We start from the raw sequence: 20,820 nt of genomic DNA on the forward strand, positions 1-20,820 counted from the left end.
GATTGAAACAGATGGGTCAAAAAATGCATGTATCAGTATCTGCTGATATGAGATCATTTCTAGAAGCAGAGTCTCTGAGGTACCTGTGCATGTTCACATAGTGTTAGCTTGGAAATCATTAACAAAGATTAAGACCTTTTTATTTATTTATTTATTTATTTATTTATTTATTTATTTATTTATTATTATTAGGTTATCTTTCTTAGTTAATATGAATATCCAGAGGACTACTTTTTATTAAAAGAGCTGACTTCAGACATACATTTCATTCCCTTACACATTTGAATCCTCTATTATAAGAATGCTGTACTGACAAAGTTATATAAAACAGTTAAATTATCCTGCTTTATACATGGGCAAACAGGGCATAGGCACTGTCTGAATGGACCACAACCATGCAACAAGTTATAGCACAACAGAAATAAAATACATTTGATCAACACATTTCATAGAACTAAAATAATTGTATAGTAAGTAACTGACTTTTTTACTGTGTGCAAAACCAAGATATAATTCTGTGTGTTTTCTGACCATAATCTACTATCGCATTAATACCGTCACTTATTTAGAAGATTTTGCAATGTCTTATGGCTTGATAACATATTAAAGAATTTTAGCATGGATATGATTTTAGGCAAATGTGTATCTGTACCAGATGAATATAACTGAAAATTCTAGATATCATCAGTACCTCTTAGTAAGTCCATCTATAGATGCATAATACACTCTTCAGACACTGAAGGTCACTGAAAGCTATATGAAATATATGGCCTTTAATTGTAACTGAATATTTTCCACCGGGTTATTCTTTATAAATCCATTGTAACTCCATAGGCTGTTGACCATGGTTGGGATTTTTCAGGGATTGTTGAGGGGGATCAATAAAAACTGATAATAGGAGGCTATGGAATTTAGCTTTCAGCATGTTTTCCCTAGACAGTTCTTGGTAGAAATGGTTCAAAATTCAGAACTCCCTGGAATACTCCCAGGACTTTTATAAAGTGTATTTAACACAAATGTTTGGATGTAGGGAGCTAGAATAATGAGCATGTTTATTTTTTGACTTCATACAGCTGGTTCACTGATCATCTTATTCTCTCTGGGCTGCAGAGATATACTTGCTTCATTATGATCTCTTCCATGGGCTTCAGGTAAATCTCTGCTCTGGCTCCTGGAGCATGTCATTCTCCCTCTTTGACCTTGGTGTTCACAGTGTTGTTTTCTCACACTTTTGTGTTCTTAGTCCTCCTCTGCCTGCTTGGTATTTTGCCTTTTCTAAGGGGTAGAGGTGTCACCATCTTGTTCACAGAAGTTCACCTACGTACACCCTGTCATGGACCGTGGTCCATCAACAGACTGTTGGAGCTGGCTGTAACTAGCACCAGGCAGCCATGTACAGCACAGGGCAGCCTGTTCTCAGAGAGGCCCAGTTGCCAGTTGCAGTTCCCAGTTGCCAACACCTTTCCATGGACGTGGACCTCAATGTTCACTAATACTAGAAGTTGAACTGGCTGAACTCCTCAAAGATTTTGGTCTTATTTCTGATCCAACTGAAAATTCTATGTATCAGTCTTGCAAATATATTTTGGAACAACTTTCAGGATAAAAATTGTCTATGATTTATTTGAGAAAAACTTCCATCTTGATCATGATAAATGGTCATTATTTAGCCTTTGTACTACTAACATATTGCCTATGATTAATGTCACAGGTTTGCTAGTAGATGCAGAATTTCATTAAGATATTTCTCAGCTGTTTTTTTGAATAAACTTACATTAAATATTTAAATTGTAAGAAAAAGACACTTTTATTTTATTTTTTATTTTTTTAACAGGACCTTATCTTGTTTGTAAATCTAATTTTCAAAATTTCTGAGCAACCACTGTATTTATTAGTAGGAGTAAATACCAAACTCACATTTTGTAAATTTTCATCAAAACATATTCCTTTAAACAACCAATGGGATTTGGTTGGAAACTTAATTCCTCCTTTTACATTATGGCTTTTAAACTCTTGCTTGCTTAGAGAACTGAGTGGATTTGTTTTAGTTTTATCAGTAGGCCTACTCAAAATCTTTTTCATTGTCTTCATTATTTTGAAATATTTTTTCATTATTTTGAAATATTTTTTCTTGAATTTTCCTTAGTCCTATCTCAGTATGTTGTACCTTGCACCTTAATTGTTAGTTGTGTATCACTGTTTGAATGCTTGTTTCAATGTTTCAAATGTATGCATGCAACTTCATATGTTAAGCTCTAAGAATTCCTTCCTACTCATTGATCAGTGGCAGCCTCAATAAAAGCATTTATGATGAAGAAATGTGTCAAAATCAGTATTTTACGTTGTATAAATGACAATTTATGATATTCAGCAGAGTACCCAAAAGGTTGAGCAAACTTCACATACGTAGTAGAAATTCTATTTGCTGTTAAATAATGGCATTTTAGCTCATACGATACCATTCTATACCATACTAGCATGCCAGTACTAGTTGGTAAATGGGAAACATAAAGAATTAAAACAAACAAACAACAAAAACAAGAAAACCTAGAAGTTTTCTTTATTATTTGATTACATTTTTAACAAAAGTCAGTTTCTCCTCGCAATATTTTGGTCCAACTCATATTTTGGTCCAATTTTTAATTGAAAAAATATGGTGAACTCACAAATTAACTCCTAACTCACAAATTCTAACAAACTTTACTTTGCAAGTTCTGTCCTTTAGTTCTTTCCTTTTTATGATAATCTCAATTTTTTTTTTCCTTTTTATGATAATTACAAATGAAGAAAAAATAAAGATTTCCAAACAATTAGATTTATATTATGGATGATTATGTAATACACACACACATATATATGTATATTTATTTTTATTTTTTTTTTCTCAGAAGTGTTACTAGTCTGCTATCAGTTGTGTTTTCAACTGTAGTAAGTAGTATTTGAATCCTTGGTTTCCCTTTTCCTTATTTTTCACCCTGCATATCAGTAGTTTATAGCAGCTGTTCTTTAGAGCACATCTCAGAGGCCAAAAAGAATATTAGTGAAAATCTTTGCATTTTCTTGTTACTTATCTCTTCATAAGCTGAAATAAAGGCAATCCAATAAACTTTTTATTCATCTTCTAGGGTTTCTATCATTGTCTCTTATTTTAAGTAAAGCACTTTTGAAAGACAAAGTGTTCTTGGGACCATGAGACCTCACCCTTCTGAACCAAAACCAAAATCAAAACCAAACCAAAACCCCTCTGGTAGTTTTAAAAAGTTGATCTAAGCTTTGCTTTTGGAGGCTACCTCCTAACTACAACCCATTCCCATAATATTTGTCCTTCATTTGTAATGGCAGAGACAATATTTTGTCTACTGAGGACAGACAATCTATTTTTCCTTTTGTTTATTAAAACATCTGGCAAATTACAATCATACCATGACCATGCCATGACCTAAATTTGTTTCTATAATCTTAGCTCATGTGTAATTATGACAATAATAGTGACAATAGCTTTATCGCAGTATTATAAGGCATATTATGACAGCAAGCACTGATCAATCTTTCTGGGCCTCTGTATTCCTGTATATCTATCTAACCTGGGGTGAATCAAGTCTGCTGTCTCAGATAACTATCTCAACTGTTGCAGAGTAACTATCTAATTAATTCAGCTTCTGTATGTATGACATATCAGAATGTAAGACCTAAAGCTCTGCAGGTTTTCTCTTCAAAAGTTATAAAACTTCAGGAAAAAGTCGTGAATAACAACAATATCTTGCATAGGTTAGAATCCTCTCTGAATTTTTTATCTTCTTTTGCTGGTGAGACATGTCTGAAATGCTGAGTAGAATCTTGATTTATATTCACCAAAGATTTGAAATTCAGAACATGTTTAGAGAATAACTTCTAGAATCTTTAGGGAAGGAAACAGAGAGCTTATGGTATGAGAAAAGAAAAGGAGAGGGGATATTACTGTTGTCTACCAAAATTTGTAGTGGAAAGAAAGGATGAGCAGAGAAGGAAAAGTTAAGGTCATTTAAACTAAGAGAATTAATGGTATGAAAAAATCTGATATGGACTACATACAAATAAGTTTATTAAAACAGACTACTACAGGTATGTTTTAAGCATAGAAAAGGAATATATTTATCAATTCACATGCCTGCAGCCTTCCCAAAGACTCTATCTTTCTCTCACTAATTTCTTCAAAACCATGTCCACCTACGTTTTACCACTTTCTGTTATTATTTTTTTCCTGTTTCCTCATGGTTTGCTTCTTCTCTGTATTACATTTTTCCAGAGAAACATGCATTGCTTGGCAGCTTGCCTAGGGAAAGGGTGGAAATTTTATATTATTTTTGCACTCCAGGAATGACATTCTGTAGGCACCAAAAGATATGTTATTATTCCATGGTGGAAAACTTTCTGATGTATGCATTAAAAAGTATATAAACTCACAAACTACTCTATGGTTGCCTCTGGGCTTACCTATGAATATATGTGCATTCTTTTCCATTCTATTAATTTTTAATGTAACCCCATTTCTGACTTTTACTTTACTTTATCCCCATAAAACAATACTAACTTCAATAACCAGTTAACATCAAGACTTCTGTTTTACTGTCCATGTTTTTGGCATCTTTAAACACAGTGTATTTTTAATATTTAAATTTGATATGTAAAATGTCAATTTTCTAAATCAAGTTACAAGATAATACCATGTTTCTTTCTTGTCAGATTATTAACGATTGAAGTGTTTGTGAAGTAGTGTGTATATATACATAATTCCAAGCAACTGTATTCTGATGCAAGACGATGTAGCAAAGTTGCTTTTTCTTTTTCTTTCTTTCTTTCTTTCTTTCTTTCTTTCTTTCTTTCTTTCTTTCTTTCTTTCTTTCTTTCTTTCTTTCTTTCTTTCTTTCTTTCTTTCTTTCTCTCTCTCTCTCTCTCTCTCTCTCTCTCTCTCTCTCTCTCTCTTTCTTTCTTTCTCTCCTTCCTTCTCTCTTTCTCTCTCTCTTTCATTCATTTCCTTCCTTCCTTCCTTCCTTCCTTCCTTCCTTCCTTCCTTCCTTCCTTCCTTCCTTCCTTCCTTCCTTCCTTCCTTCCTTCCTTCCTTCCTTCCTTCCTTCCTTCCTTCCTTCCTTCCTTCCTTTCCTATACCCTTCACTAGGATCCCTGACCTTTGGACACGGAGTAGCTTATAGAGGATCCCATGCTGGAGCAGGGTCAAAACAGAGAAGCTGTCATGTACTGACTATAACCCTGTACCTCACTGTCACATTAAGGGGTGTAGTCAATTAACCATTATGGGTCTGGTCAGATTCAGAGCACTGAACTACCATGGTCATGGATTCACCAATAACGTATAACCACCTTTACTCTAGTTGCGTTCAATGAGAACTATCACAGCTAGGAATAATGCAGTTAAGTGTAATTTATTACAGCAACAGATACTCAGGTTCTTTTGATTGCTGGTAATAATTTACTGTCTGCAAAAGCAAGCTAACATGCAGGTGTGCAGCCTGGAAATTAATGTGTTAAAAGGCACAAAGACTCTGTAGAGATTTCTAAGTTTCCACGGAGACACACAGTATAACCAAGTGTTCAAATCTCACACAAAGGTGTCCCAATGTGGAAGGAAGAGAGGCTCAGCCCATCAACTAGTCCCAGGAGTCAGGAGGTCCTCAGGATAGTGTATTCCCTTGGGATGGTATCTCCCCTGACAGTGGTATCTTCTCTAAAATCCCCTCTCTCTTAGTCCAATTTATATTATTTTCTGTCTTTTAGGTGGAGCTTGAGTGACTCTAGTCAAGCATATCTTAGTTATGACTGGTGAAAAGTTTCCCCATCTCCATTTAAAGGAATAGGCTCTGAGAAATTCAGAGCGCATGCTCAGTGAGGGGTAGTCACACCTTGGAAGCCAGTAGCTTTTGGGATGGAGGTATGTTTTGGTATTATAATGATATTATAATGAGCAAAAGTACACTAGAGTACAGCATTTGTCAAAATATGACAGGTCATCGGCTCAGAGTAGCAAAAAGTGCAGCTTATCAGTTTCGGTGTGCACAAGAACAATTGAGCCCCAACCTGGACACAGAGCCTAGCCATGGTGTTTCCACTCCACTCTATGCTCCATTCTGTTCCTTAGAGTCAGCACACAAGGTTTCCCCAGTGTGATGGCATCTAAGGTTGGAAGCCTAGAGAATGCTCAGGTAATGCAGCTACCCTGAAAGCCTCTTCAATGCTGTACATTTTCTTTAAAATGTGAATATTACTTTTATTTTCCTGGTTACTTTAAGCAATTGCACCACGCTCATATAGCCACTATACTGCACACTGTGGGACATTGTGGAGTCAACATTGAAGAAATCAAGGTGAGCCTAGGAAAGGGTGGTGGAAAGGTATTGTTTTCACATTTGTATTCCAAATCCATTCTACTTGGCAGTAAATTATTTTTTCCTGATTTTAACCTGTTTCACCCATGACTAAATGGTAGGTGATCTCCATGTCTTTAACTTGACCAATGAGCTTTCTTGTTCTTGTTTTTTCATAATTTCTCTTCTCCTGCTGAGATGGAGAGTGAAGGAGCAGCTTGATGGGAGTTAAGATGTTAGCCAAGGTTAACCCACTACAGTGTCATCTCTGATTTATTTTATTTTATTTTGCTATTTTTATGGTTGCATAAGCTTCCATAATATTTATACTGAATATAAGAAAAATAGTAAATTCTAAGTAGACTTGGGTAAAATAAAATCTTAGTTATTAAAAATAGAAATTATCTTCAATTTGTATTGAACTGTAAAAATTATAATTGGTGTTTCTTTAGCTGTCAAGGTCTTGATTGAAATAATTCCAATATATTCTATTGCTTTTAAGTATCAGCAAGGAAAATAAATGTATTGAGCTTAGAAGCTGGATTATTGAAACACAATTTGCAGTGAAAAGAAGACAAACATAAAAATTTGAAATGTCAAGTTCTGAAACTGTATCTACTCACTGAAGTAAATTATATGTTAAAAGTATGTAGACTGTTCCTGCATGTAAGGTAGCAACTTTTAGAAAAACAAAAGTAAAAACAACAAGAACAAAAAATTATTCCTAGCTCATGATAGTGTAATCCTTTGTTTTCATGGTGTCAGATGAATCCTGAATGTGGTTTCAAGTTGTCCTTTGTGAAGTTTGATGCTTCTGGCTAAAATATGTCTAAACCTGGCTAAAATATGTCTACACAGTTTATAAAAGGATTATTTCCTGTATTCAGAAGTTTTCAGTCAAGGCAAAAAGAGGAATCTTGATATTTTTCAATTTTTGTTTTATATTTTATTTATTGTAGTAAAATATTTTGGAAGGGATATGCTAGGTTATTGCACCACTCCTCGATGTGGCACGTGTCTTAAAATGCACCCTAGAAATGCAGCAAGCTCCATCTTGGAAATACATTTTATTTATTTATTTATTTATTTATTTTTTCCTGCTCCTTTTACCTTAAGGTGGACACTTGCTTAGGATTAAATTAATGGTTTTTCTGATTCAGTAACATTTTCAAAAATTATTTGAGATCATAGTCTTGAACTACTGGAGTCACCTCTGTTTTATGTAATTCTACTTATTTATGTTAGTACTAATTTAAAACTCCTTTGTCGCAGGTTAAATAGAAATTGCACTCCTGAAGTATTGTAAAAATGAGTCCTTTTATTATATTATATATATATATATTTTTTTAATTTTAAAATTCAGCTAAAGACTGTAAAATTCTGATTAGATAATATGCCACTTTACCCCAGTTTAAAGATATGAGAAAGCTCATTCAAGTAATAAGTAAACAAATAAATAAACAAACAAAGAGATAAATTGGAATACATTGTATGTCTTCCAAATAAAATTTGATTTCCTTTGTGTATTATATAAATTTCAAACAACATTTATATACTTTTTTTTTTAGTTAAATTACAATATGGAGAAAATATATCTAAATTAGTAAGAGATATATTACCTATGTTTAAAATGTAAGTAATAATAAATTAAAAAAAAATAAATAGAACAAAACAGCAAAAATTAGACTATAAAAGTAAGGTTATAAAAATTATAAATAAAACTATAAGCATGAATTTCATATTTTAAAATATTTGTTTAGATTTAGGTTAGAGGGAGATACCAGAAAGTAATATATAAAAATTAAAAAAAACAAAAACAAAAACAAAAAACTTAAAGTGTTCTTATCCTGCAAACATAGCCTACTTTTAAGGTTTTGTGTTAAACTTCAATTTTACACTGGCTTCAATAAAAGCTTCAATAAAGTGTTGGGTAATTTAATAATCTAAAGCCAATTAATTATTTGTAAAACTGTACTATAAGAATCCTTAATTTAATGAAACATACAACCCTGGAAGCAAAGTGGGTCATGATACAGTACACAAACAGAAAGTGCATCATGACTGTAAATGTTTCTGTTTAAAAGAAAACAAAAGAAGTTATCTTCACAGTGCAAATGAGAGATACATCATCATCTATCAGCAGTCATGGTCAACTGGAGAGGGCCTGAATGACTGGAGATTTGCTAATGTGATGCCCATCTATAAGAAGGGTCATTAGGAGGACTTGATTAACTGCAGGCCTGTCAGCCTAACCTTGGTGCCAGGAAAGCTGATGGAACAGGTCTATATTTACATTTGTCTGAATGAAGACATACATGCATATGTGTCACACAGCATATGTGGGACAACCTGGGGATCAGGACCAGCTAGCATGGGTTCATGAAAGGCAAGTCCTGCCTAACCAATTTCATTTCCTTCTATGACCAGGTGACCTGCCTGGTGGATGAGGGAAAGGCAGTTGATATAGTTTACCTAGACTTCAGCAAAGCCTTTGTAAATGTCTCCCACTGTATTCTCCTGGAGAAGCTGGCACCCCATGGCTTGCACAAGTGCAGTCTTTGCTGGGTTAAAAACTGGCTGGATGTCCGGACCCGGAGAGTGGTGGTGAACAGAGTGAAATCCAGCTGGTGACTGGTCACCAGTGGTGTTCCTCAGGTGTCTGTGTTGGGGCCAATCCTCTTTAATATCTTTGTTGATGATTTGGATGAGGGAATTGAGTGCATCCTCAGTGAGTTTGCATATGAAACCAAGTTGGTGGGAAGTGTCAATCTGCTGGAGGATAGGAAGGCCCTGCAGAGGTACCTGGACAGGTTGGGTAGATGGGCAGAAGCCAATGGGATGAGGATCAACATGTCTAAGTCCTTCCAGCAGGGTTAAAAAACAGGGCACACAAATCAAGAAAAACATCGAGGCCTTGGAGTGTGTCTGGAGAAGGCCTACATAGCTGGTGATGGGTCTGGAACACAAGTCTTAATGAGGAGCAGCTGGGATTGTTTAGTTTGGAGAAAAGGAGGCTCAAGGGAGACCTTATTGTTCTCTGCAGCTACCTGAAAGGAGGTTGTGGGGAACTGGGGGGAACTGAGGCCTCTTCGCACAGATAACTAGTCATAGGACTAGAGGCCTCAAGTTGCACCAGAGGAGGTTTAGGTTGGAAATTAGGAGACATTTCATTCTAGAAAGAGTAGTCAGGAATTGGAACGGGTTTTACAGGGAGGCTGTGGAGTCACTGTCCCTAAGGGTGTTTAAGGAAAGGTTGGATGTGGTGCTTAGAGACATGGTTTAGTTGGTGATATTGGTGGTAGGGGTATGGCTGGATCAGATGATCTTGGAAGACTTTTCCAACATTAATGATTATGTGATTCTATGATTCTGCAATGAGAAGCTGAAAATTATGATGAAAGCAAGGGAATTTGCAAGGTCCAAACTTCTTCACGCAGTTTGAAGCAAAAAGGGTGCTCTTCATGAATAGCAAAGGAATTATTCATGAGTGAGTGCATGTACAGATAAAAATATGTGTTCTTAGTAATTTAGGAAGAAAACAGTGAACATTTATATTTACCAGTTTAGTCTTAAAATATTCTAATCATAGTGATATATCAAAAATACAAAAACTAATAACTAGAACTATAAACTGACACCTTTTTTTTTTTTTTTTTTTTTTTTTTTAACTGAGTAGGTTTATTTATGATGCTTATATGTTTCTGCATGATGCTTTTTTTTTTTTTTTTTTTTTTTTTTTATAGCTCTTTCCATTCACACAAAGCTAAATTATAGACTGAAAGATATTTTGGAAAGAAATTTTGTCAACAGTATTGCTAAAACATAAGGAAACTATTAGATGGAGTATTCAGTAATTTAAATTTCTAATATTTGATTTTTAAATGATGAAACATCCAATAACCCAAATGACCCTCCACAAACATACATATGGAATAATTTTTTTCAAATGAAAGCACAAAAATTATTTGTTCAGCTGCTCTAGTGACTGGAAGGTTAGAAACAAAAGCTATTATTGTTCAGTGTATTTTTTCACAGGAAACAGACAGTGGCGAACATACAGTAGTTCAACGCATGAGATCAGAGAGAGAGTTTTTATAGTAAACCAAAACCAGATGTTGGAAGGACTCAAGACCTTTACAGAAATTATTAGTTATGTTTGCCTTTGAAAGCAAGGAAAGTTTACAGAGAGTCATGTACCCGATTAAGAAAAAGACCAGTTACAAAAACTATGAGTTTTGTAACTCATTCAAGAAAAAATATTTACCATACAGATAGATTTTATATATGACAGTTACTTATGTGCATAGGAATTGAATTTTACTTGCGTTAGATTTTGAGCTGAATATATTAACTTCTTCATATTACTGAACAACTTCAGAAGTAAGAAAAATAGTGAAGATTTTAAACCTTAAAGATAGGATTGTTCAATATGACAGTAAGCTTTCAAAGTTTCATCTCTACCATGAATACATATAGAATTATGCATTAAACTTTTTTAAAACTTTTATTTTAACAATTAATCAGAGAAAATTTAAAATATATAGTCCTTGTATAAGTAGTATATAACTTTTCATATAGTATAAACTATTCTTCTAGTTAGATATTAATGACTTGATATCACTGGATGTTAGCCAATTTGATTGGAGTTTGGTGGAATATTCAAAACTAAGGTGCTCAGTGCTACGTTCCTGCAGGTTTCATACAAATAGGCACTTACATAGAAATAAAAAAGGGGTATTGTAGCACCTAGGAAAACAAGGTTTATTTGCCAAATGGCACAAATCTATGGGAAATTGGAATTATTAATTATAGTACCTTCTACAAAGAAAACAAGAAAACAAAACAAGAAAACTGTGTTTTCTTGGCATGTTGCTCTGGTGGTTTTACCATGCTGGGCAGCTAAACACCACAACTGCTCTCTCACTCCCCCTCCTTAGATGACCCAGTACAGTTGCTTATCTTTTTATTTTATTTTATTTTATTTTATTTTATTTTATTTTATTTTATTTTATTTTATTTTATTTTATTTTATTTTATTAATTTTATTTCAGATAATTTTAGGTCATCTTATTTATTTATTTATTATTTTTACAACCTGGCCTTGAACTCTTCCAGAGACAGGACATCCACAACTTTTCTGGGCAACCTGTTTCAATACCTAATATTTTACCTTCACAGTGAAGAGTTTTCTCTTAACATCTAATATAAGTCTCCCCTTTTAGTTTAAAACCTTTACTCTATGTCTTGGCAGTATACTTGATAAAGTATACACCTTGATAAAATGTCCCTCCCCAGCTTTCCTCTAGGCCACTCTTAAATATGGGAAGGCTACTAGAAGGTCTCCCCAGAGATGAAGTGATGGCACATCTTAGAGATGCATAATGAACTTACATGGGAATAGCATTTTAGTTCAGAAAATGAAAGTAGCATACATCTGTCACACATACAGGATAATTTTGGAGCTGATCCCTGAGGAGACAGTTGTATTGTCCCATTGCTTTTAAAAACTATTTTATCACTGAGTCATTTTCTTAGTCATTACATTTCAGTGGATTTTTTTTTCCCCTGAAGTCAACAAAACAGAGGCTGCTTAGAAGTGGATTCATTTTCTTTTTCTCTACTCTAGGCTAAATAACCCCAACTTTCTCAGCCTTCTTCTCACAGAAGAGGTGTTCCAGACATCTGTTCATCTTCATGGCCTTCCTCTGGACCCACTCTGACAGGTTGTTGTCTTTTTTATGCTGCAGGTGTCAAAGCTGAATGCAGTACTTCAGGTGGGGTCTCAAGGAATGGAATAGAGGAGGAGAATCACCTCCTTTGACCTGCTAGCTTGTATTGGGTTTTCATGGCAAGGTTTTAGTAGCGGGGAGATGTAGGGGTAGCATCTGTGAGAAGAATCCATAAGCTGTACCATGTTAGATAAGGGCCAGCTTCAGCTGGCTCCAAAAGGGACCTGCTGCTGGCCAGAGCCAAATCAGCAAGTGATGTTTGTGCCTTTGTGAGAACAGATTTAAACAAACAAAACAAACAAACAAACCAAAACAAAATAAAACAAAAAAAAAAAAAAAAAAAAAGGAAAAAAAAAAAAAAGGAAAAAAAGAAGAAGAAAACAAACAAACAAACAAACAAACCTGGGAGAGTGAGGAGTGAGAACCAGCCCCACAGACCCCAAGGTCAGTGCAGGAGGAGGGCAGGAGGTGTTCCAGATACTGGAGCAGAAGTTCCACTGTGGCCTCTGGAGAGGCCCCTGGTGAAGAAGGCTGTCCCCCTGCAGCCCATGGGGTACCACAGTGGAGCAGATTTCCATGCTGCAGCCCATGGGGGAGCCCCTGGTGGAGCAGGTGGATGTGGCCTGAAGGAGTCTGCAGCATGTAAAGAGCCCCTGACAGAACAGACTTGGGCCAGAGCTGCAGCCTTATGAAGAGCCCACACAAGAGCAGGTGATCTGGTGGGAGACCCATCTTGGAGCAGTTTGCTCTTGACAGATGGATCCTGTGGTACAGACCCATATTGGAGCTGGTCTTGAAGAGCTGCTGCCTGTGGGAAACCCCTTCCCCAATTTGGGAAGGACAGCATCCAGTGGGAGGGACCCCAAACAGAGCAGGGGCAGTGGAGTGACCATGAAGGAGCGTTGGAGACAAAGTGTTAAGGACTGAACGCAGCCCCCATTTTCTGTTCCCCTGAGCTGCTCAGGGGAAGGAGTTAGAAGGGAGTGGATGAGGAGAAGGTGCTTTTAGATTGCTGTTAGCTTCTCACTGCTCTAGCCTGTTAGTAATAGGTAATAAATAATATTAATCTGCCTGTGCTGATTCTATTTTGCCTGTGACAATGATTGTTGAACGATCTCCCTGTTCATATCTCTACTGTTGCGCCCTTTTCATTTACCCTGTTCCCTTTGGGGAGAGGGAGTGAGCAAGCAGTGTTGGTGGAGCTCAGCTACCTAGCTGGGTAAAACCACCACATAGCTGCAGAAATTCTGTCTGTATTCACTACTAGTTGTACTATCCAGGCACATCTCTGCCACAATGAGCTTGTTTATTTGGTGTCATTTGGTTCTTTCTTCTACCACAAGAGTTAGAAAGACTGTTAAAACTGTCATAGTTTTACATTGATCTGAGTAGAAAAATAAATTGAACTACATAGTAAACTGTATGAAAATGTGCTAAATGTGCTTGGATTTTTTTTTTTTTGTGGTATAGATAGTAAGAAAAGAAAAAATGTTTTTGTCCTGTTTCTGCTAGGAAGTTGTAAACATCACATGTCAAGCCACAGTGATAAATAGTGTTTCTAATTGGCATCCTTGCTGATCGTTTGAGGGAGATAAATGGTCAAAGAAACTGAGCTACCCTCTTGTACCTACAGATGAATCTTCTGCCACAGGATTAATGTACTTTTGTGGTGATTGTTTTCTAACACTGCTACACAGAATTGGCTGATACTGCTTACTGTTACAATTCTTCTTAAAATATATGAGTGAAATAAATGTGTAATGGTTAATATAAAGTTGTTTTTTTTTTTTTTTTTAAGTATATTGTGTTTATTAATGGAGTGCAGTAACAATTAATTTTATGGCTAATGAGTTAAGTATGGAAAGTCTGCAAACTAGATGATAAAGATGTGTTATATCAAGAATACTTGATAATTCAGGTGACACTGCAGTGTAAAAATGATGTAAATGTAATCTTAACCAGTAAAATAACGTTTATTATTCATATTACATGATAGGTGGCCATCAAAAGTAGTCAAATTGATGTGTAGTTTAGATTTTTTAGGGATAAAACCTGATGATGAGGGGCTACATTTTAGAAACGAAACCAAACCAGATCAAACAAACAAAAAACCTGTTCTGCTGAAAGGAGATCCCATTGATATATATTATTTACTTTGTGTCTACTAATCAAAAAGTACGAAACAAACATTTTGGTCATTTTGTTATAACATGTACATGATGTTGGTAAAAAGCAGTTGTTAAATTTTTGTTTTTAGTGGGCAATCAAATAGTATTTTCTAGAATAATTTTCAAGACTAGGCAAAGCAGGCATTTGCTTAACACAATGAAAATTTGAATAGCAAAATGATCTTGGGTCCAGCTGTTTGCTATGCCTAGGTAAACAGTTTGTAAGTTCAGGTGAATAGTAGCTGCCACAAAGGGATAACCACCATGTATGGGAAAGAGGACAGCATCTATAATTAGCAATAGATACAGAAGCAATGAGCTGTTTCTTCAATTTCTTTCTTTTACACAGCAACACCACTAATGCTGTCACCAGAGTTTGTTCCCCTACCTCTCTACTACATTCTTCTTTTCATGGGAATGATTAAAGATCCATGTTCAATACCTTCTCCTATACTGTCCCATGCTTTTGACTACAAAATTCAGCTTTATCTTAACTGCTGGGAAACCCAAGCCAACATTTTGCATGAGTGCTGGAAGGACAAATACTTCTGTAGTAGTGAAGACTACCTTGGATGTATTCAAAAAAAAATATTACCAAAAACATATGGGAAATATCAGGTAGAAGGAGTTAGGAAATGCTAATTGTTTATCATTTTACTGTGTTATTCTTTGTAGTGTATTATAAGACATAGTAGCACATACAAATCAATTTTATGTTTGTTAGTACCTAAACAAAAAATAGAAAAGTATTTGTCTCACTCTAAATCCTGTTATAATCTTTCATGGATTGCAAGGATTCAATCACATTAAGTTCTAATGTATATATTTTCAGTGTTAGATATCCTTGATCTGTCTGAAAATAAAAATTAAAAAAGTGGATGAACTTTATTTACTCAGAAGAACCATAAGATCAAAGCTGTATGTTGCCAGTCATCTGCATATAAAATCATCACAGATATTTTCCAAATAAATATTTTTCAACAGATTACACTGCACAGGTCTATCCGAAGCCTCCTTTGTCTTAACAAGTTTTAGATCAATTCTGATAATGTCATATGTTCTTAAAATCTTGCAGTAATGACAGTCTCCACAAACATTTTTTTTTTTTTTTTACTTTATGGAAGTGTAATGCTGCATATGTTACATAAATATATCTTCTATGTCTATTTGTATTTAAATAAATATATTAAATCCTATTAGTTTGGAGATGCTATCCTTATATCCTTTTTAATAAATGTCTATGCTTGAAAATAACTGCACTTCAGTAACCTATGGAAACATACTGCACATTATTAGACCTTAAAATTACATGTTCTCATGCACACAGTTCTCAAGGGTTTTATTGCAATCTATGAAACTTATTAACTGCGTTTCCATAGCCAATGATAAAAGATAAGAATGATAAAAAAAAAAAAATCAACTGTTCTTTAAATCAATGCATTTATCCGTAGATAATATAAAATCATAATTTCCATACATGACCAAGGAAAGAAAAAAATTAGTCACCTTGAGCTGTTCCCACTCATCTGACCAAAAAGACTCATTAAAACACAAAGTTTAAAACTTCAAATAGTTTTAACTTGGGATTTCATATAGCAAAACATGTGGGACTTGACTAAGAGCTAGTTAAGATCATGGAAGGACAAAATATCTCTGAAAAAAAAAAAAAAGTAGATAAAAAAAAAAAAAGCCTGCATATCTCTTCAGTCAGAACCACAGGGGTTGTAGTATGGTAATGCCAGATGTTCTTGTTTTAAACACTTGGACATCATGGATCCAAATAGTTTTCCTAGACAATAAATGTTAATACTAGATACTTTTTCTTCTAATTTCAGCAAATGAAAGGTCAATTAGAAACTCCTGTTTTCATCTTTCTTTCTTTCTTTCTTTCTTTCTTTCTCTCTCTCTCTCTCTCTCTCTCTCTCTCTCTCTCTCTTTTTCATTCTTTTATTCTTTTGTTCTTTCATTCTTTTATTCTTTTGTTCTTTCATTCTTTCATTCTTTTGTTCTTTTTTTCTCTTTCTTTCTTTCTTTCTTTCTTTCTTTCTTATCTTTCTTTCTCTCCTTCTCTCTTTCTCTCTCTTCATTCTTGATCAAGACTAGTTGGTTACTGTGGTAATCCTGTTGATCCAATTTATTTACTTCTGCAGTTAGGTAGTAATATAGTAGTTTTGAAAAGGCAAAATTTAAATATATCCCTTTGATTTTTCCATGAATGTTTGTTTGGATTATCTAAAACCACATTACGAAAATACTGCTTTTAGACAATGTACTATGTTTATGTTAGTACCTATTACATGATGAGTGAGCAACTAGGGAATGAAGAGTCACTCTTAACATATATATATACATATATATACATATATAGGTCATAACCTATTTTATCCCCACAATATCTCTACCATATCTCCATCCCCTTCAGCAAATGCACTTTTATTTATTTATTTATTTATTCGTTTTGCTTTGCATCTCTTCTCTTTTCACTCTTTTGCTGCCTGGCACTCTCACGCTTTTTGTAGGGAAGTAGGGAGAGTGACACTTTATACTCAAGCTTGATAAATGAATTCTTTGCCTTGTTGTTTCTTGGTAAGTGGACCATTAAGCTATATGTCTTTGACTCTCCCTGTTGATAGTATGAAAGAATATAACAACAAAAGGATTCATCTTTGAGTAAATTTTATCTTACTTCCAATATCTGGTTAATAATATAATTTGTGTACAATTTCATTAATATACTACATGATTGAAAACATGGTAGGATTAAAATGTGATATACTTCAAATGTGATATACTTCATGTTTTCACAAGTCTTGTGGAAGTTTGATGTTTTAACTTCACTTAAGCATGCATTCCCACTTGTATTATGTGAAGACTATAATATGGTGGAAAAAAAAAAAAAGAAAATCCTCTGAACCAGTTTTTATAATGCATATCCTTAACTGACAATAAGTAATTGGAGAAGAATTTTTGTATTTGTAAAGTTTGACCTTGACATTGTTTGTGTAGGCCTCCAAAGCAATTATTGTAGAAACCGAGATAGAAAACAATGGCCAAAAGCAGACAGAAATGCTTGAATTATTGCAAATCACAAACATAGCTGAGTGGTATTAGATGACAATTTACTTTTAATGAGAGAAGACATGAAGTAATTAAATCTTGACATACAATTATGAAAAATATCAGGTAACAAGCCTGCTATGCAATACAAAATAAGAAAAGACATTTTCTGAAAACTTGCCTGATGCTCTGTCATCTGAGACTGTTCTTTATGAGTGCAGGGTGAAGGTCAAGGAGGTATCTCAACTCCATCAATCCTTTGGACAGTTACAAATGACCTTTCACTTTTCATAAGACATTCAATATTCTGAATGGGAGGGATACATTTTTCTGTGTTTAGAAAATAACAAAATTGAAACCTTTTATAGGTTTCATAAATGCACAAGCTGAATTTATGTTTGAATCTTCTGAACAGATTCATTCTTAAATGTTCATTGACACCAATATCTCATTTACATGAATTAAATGATTTTAAAATGTTGTGTCTGTTTCAATATATATCTTCTCAAATTTGTATTGCAATAGATACTATATTTTGCCTACCGTTTAAGATGCATTTTATGTTTCCTTCAAACAATGTTTTAAAATACTACAGTACATTCAGATGTCTTGGGTTGATTTGCTGTTGCTCCAATTTGATATTGATGCAAATCCAAGATTTACACCACATTTTTGTTTCAGATTTACTTTGCCAGGATTGAATATTAAAGTCTGTTTTAGTTTTGATCTTTCAAGAAACGTACAGAAATAGTGATGCTAGAATAATGTGTACCACCAGCTAAATATTTCTGTGTGACTTAGAGGGTTTAACTTTAATCCTCTGTGTGTTACCAGAGCTTGCTCTTTGGTCATATATTCTCTGATTCCAATGGTGCTCATGTTAGATAAGAGTCAAGGATTTAACTGTCATTATTTTTGCACTGAACAAAACAATGCTGGCAAGCCATTATTTCTTCTATATTTTGGAAAGTCCTAAGTACTTTTTTCCTTTTTCCTCCCTTTTGCAACACAAAGCAGAGAAACTTGGAATTCTAAGAAAGAACTGTTGCAGTATCTGTCCCAATGCTCCGCATGTTATGAGTAGTAATCCTTTCACTAACTGAAGTTGTACTTCAGTTTATAAATATACAGAAAATAAAGGAAAAAAGACAAGCAAAAAACATATGTAAACATTGCAAAAGGACAATATCTCTTCACTTAAGAAACAAACAAATAAAGAAACAAATGAAAAACAACCCTTTAGATAGAGCATAATAATGGGCTGTGACTAGTCTTGGAACATAAATTAAAATGCACATAAAGAGAACAGAAATAAATGTTTTACACTTTCCTAGCTTGCTTGCTCTATTTAATAAGTGTTGTTAGAGCATAGAATATAATTTTATCAGTTTAGAAGAACTTATCACTATTTTTAGTACTAAGTGAGGTGTGCTTTCAGTTGAACATAATTATTTATTTAAATCACATATAATAACTAATTCATTGCTTATAGGAATATTATTCCAGGTCTGCCAAGGGCAACAATTTGAAATAAAGCATAGGCAATTTTATTAGACTTGAAAAGCTATTCAGAAGAGAATTATTAAAACAATGCTCAGAATCTCAAATTGGATAAGCCAAAGTGACATTTGTAATATCTCAGTAATCTGTTTTCAGAAATAATTCTTGCTGTAGTTTTCAAAATCTTATGATTTAGTATACCTGTACTTTAGTATATAGTACTTACTCTGAGTTAGATTCTTTATTTAGACCAATGTAAATCACAAGTTAGCAGATTTTGTGAAATATACATATATATATTTCTCTCTCTTTTTTTTTTTTTTTTTTCATAATTAAGTGCTGTAATAATAAATGGGCAGAAACACTTCCAAACACCTTAGAGAAGGACTCCATGACAAGTATTGTCCAGTGTGTTCTCTTCAATCATTAACATGAGCTTGCACCCCAGGAATTTCAGCAAAGTGAGGTCAAACAATTATAGTCTTGATGAATAGATGTTGGGAAATATTTATTTAGATAAATATATATATCAAATATATATAGAGAGAGATAAATATATATATCAAGATATAATAAACATTTATATTGAAAAAAATACTAAAAGTTGTTATTTTAGGAAAACTTCGCTAAATATTGATGAGCTCTGTTTAGTTTCAAGTAATTGAAGAAAAATGCAAGTTGCATAAACATTCCTCAATGTTATGGAAATAAATACCAATAAAAGTTAGTGATTCAAAATATTAATAGTAGGGAAAAAAAGAAAAACTAAAAATTCATGATTAATGAATTGTCAATCTCTGTTATATTTGCAAAATTTAATGATATTAAAAAACAAAGATAACATTTTTTTCCCCTTCTTTTAAAAGGACTTTTTGCACTTGTCTTTCCTGTAATTCTCAAAATGATTTTAGTATTTAAATTGTTCTTTCCCATGATGGTAGAAGTTTATATTTTATCAGAGAGCTTCTGAGAAAACTCTGTTAAGAACTGCTCATCTGTTTTCCAATTGAATCATACTAGTCTGTGAGCTATAATTTGGCACTAGCAAGTACCAACTTTTAATGTATGCTACAGTTAGTCTCTCTTGGGTTAATGCATATATGACAATATATATTAAAACACAATTTAATTGGTAAAAATAAAGAAGCTGGCTAATGCCAGACACTTTTTGTTCTGTTAACCCATTATTTATTTGAATGTGTGAATGTTAATTAGGCACTCAGTCTAAAATTTGCACCTTAATGAACCTGGCTTTTTTTTTTTTTCCTCCTTTTAAGACTTCTGTCTTCTTGGTTTGAAACCAAGGCCCAAACTGTGAAGTTAGGAGGAAAAAAGCCAGAAAATGGAAGTGCACAAAAACCTAAGGTGAATAAAATCTAGTGAAATAAAATTAACTTAAACATATTTTAAACAACCCCAACAGGGGTTGACCTGTTCTCCCACATGCCTGGTGACAGGACGAGGGGGAATGGGCTTAAGTTGCGCCAGGGGAGTTTTAGGTTAGATGTTAGGAAGAACTTCTTTACTGAAAGGATTGTTAGACACTGGAACAGGCTGCCGAGGGAGGTGGTGGAGTCACCATCCCTGAAAGTCTTTAAAAGACGTTTAGATATAGAGCTTAGGGATATGGTTTAGTGGGGACTGTTAGTATTAGGTTAGAGGTTTGACTCGATGATCTTGAGGTCTCTTCCAACCTAGAAATTCTGTGATTCTGTGATTCTGTGATATTCATGGCTTTGATTGTACCTAAAACACTTACTAATCTGTAAAACAGTGTTTGGCAAGACACTGGAAAAGTGTCTTTTTTTTTTTTTTTGTAAAAAAAAAGAAAAAGAAAGAAAGCAAATAGTAGAACTTAAATATAGAAAACATAAATTCAACATTGTAGAGATTTTACATTAATAAAAATAAGAAAATTCAGTTTTGTTTCTCAGAAGAAAAACACACATCATTCACTCTTTCTGCAAATGCACAAAAATTCACTGAAGTTAATACTGCACATTATAT

This window comes from Anas acuta, chromosome 2 (assembly GCF_963932015.1).
Source record: "Anas acuta chromosome 2, bAnaAcu1.1, whole genome shotgun sequence".
NCBI lineage: Eukaryota > Metazoa > Chordata > Aves > Anseriformes > Anatidae > Anas > Anas acuta.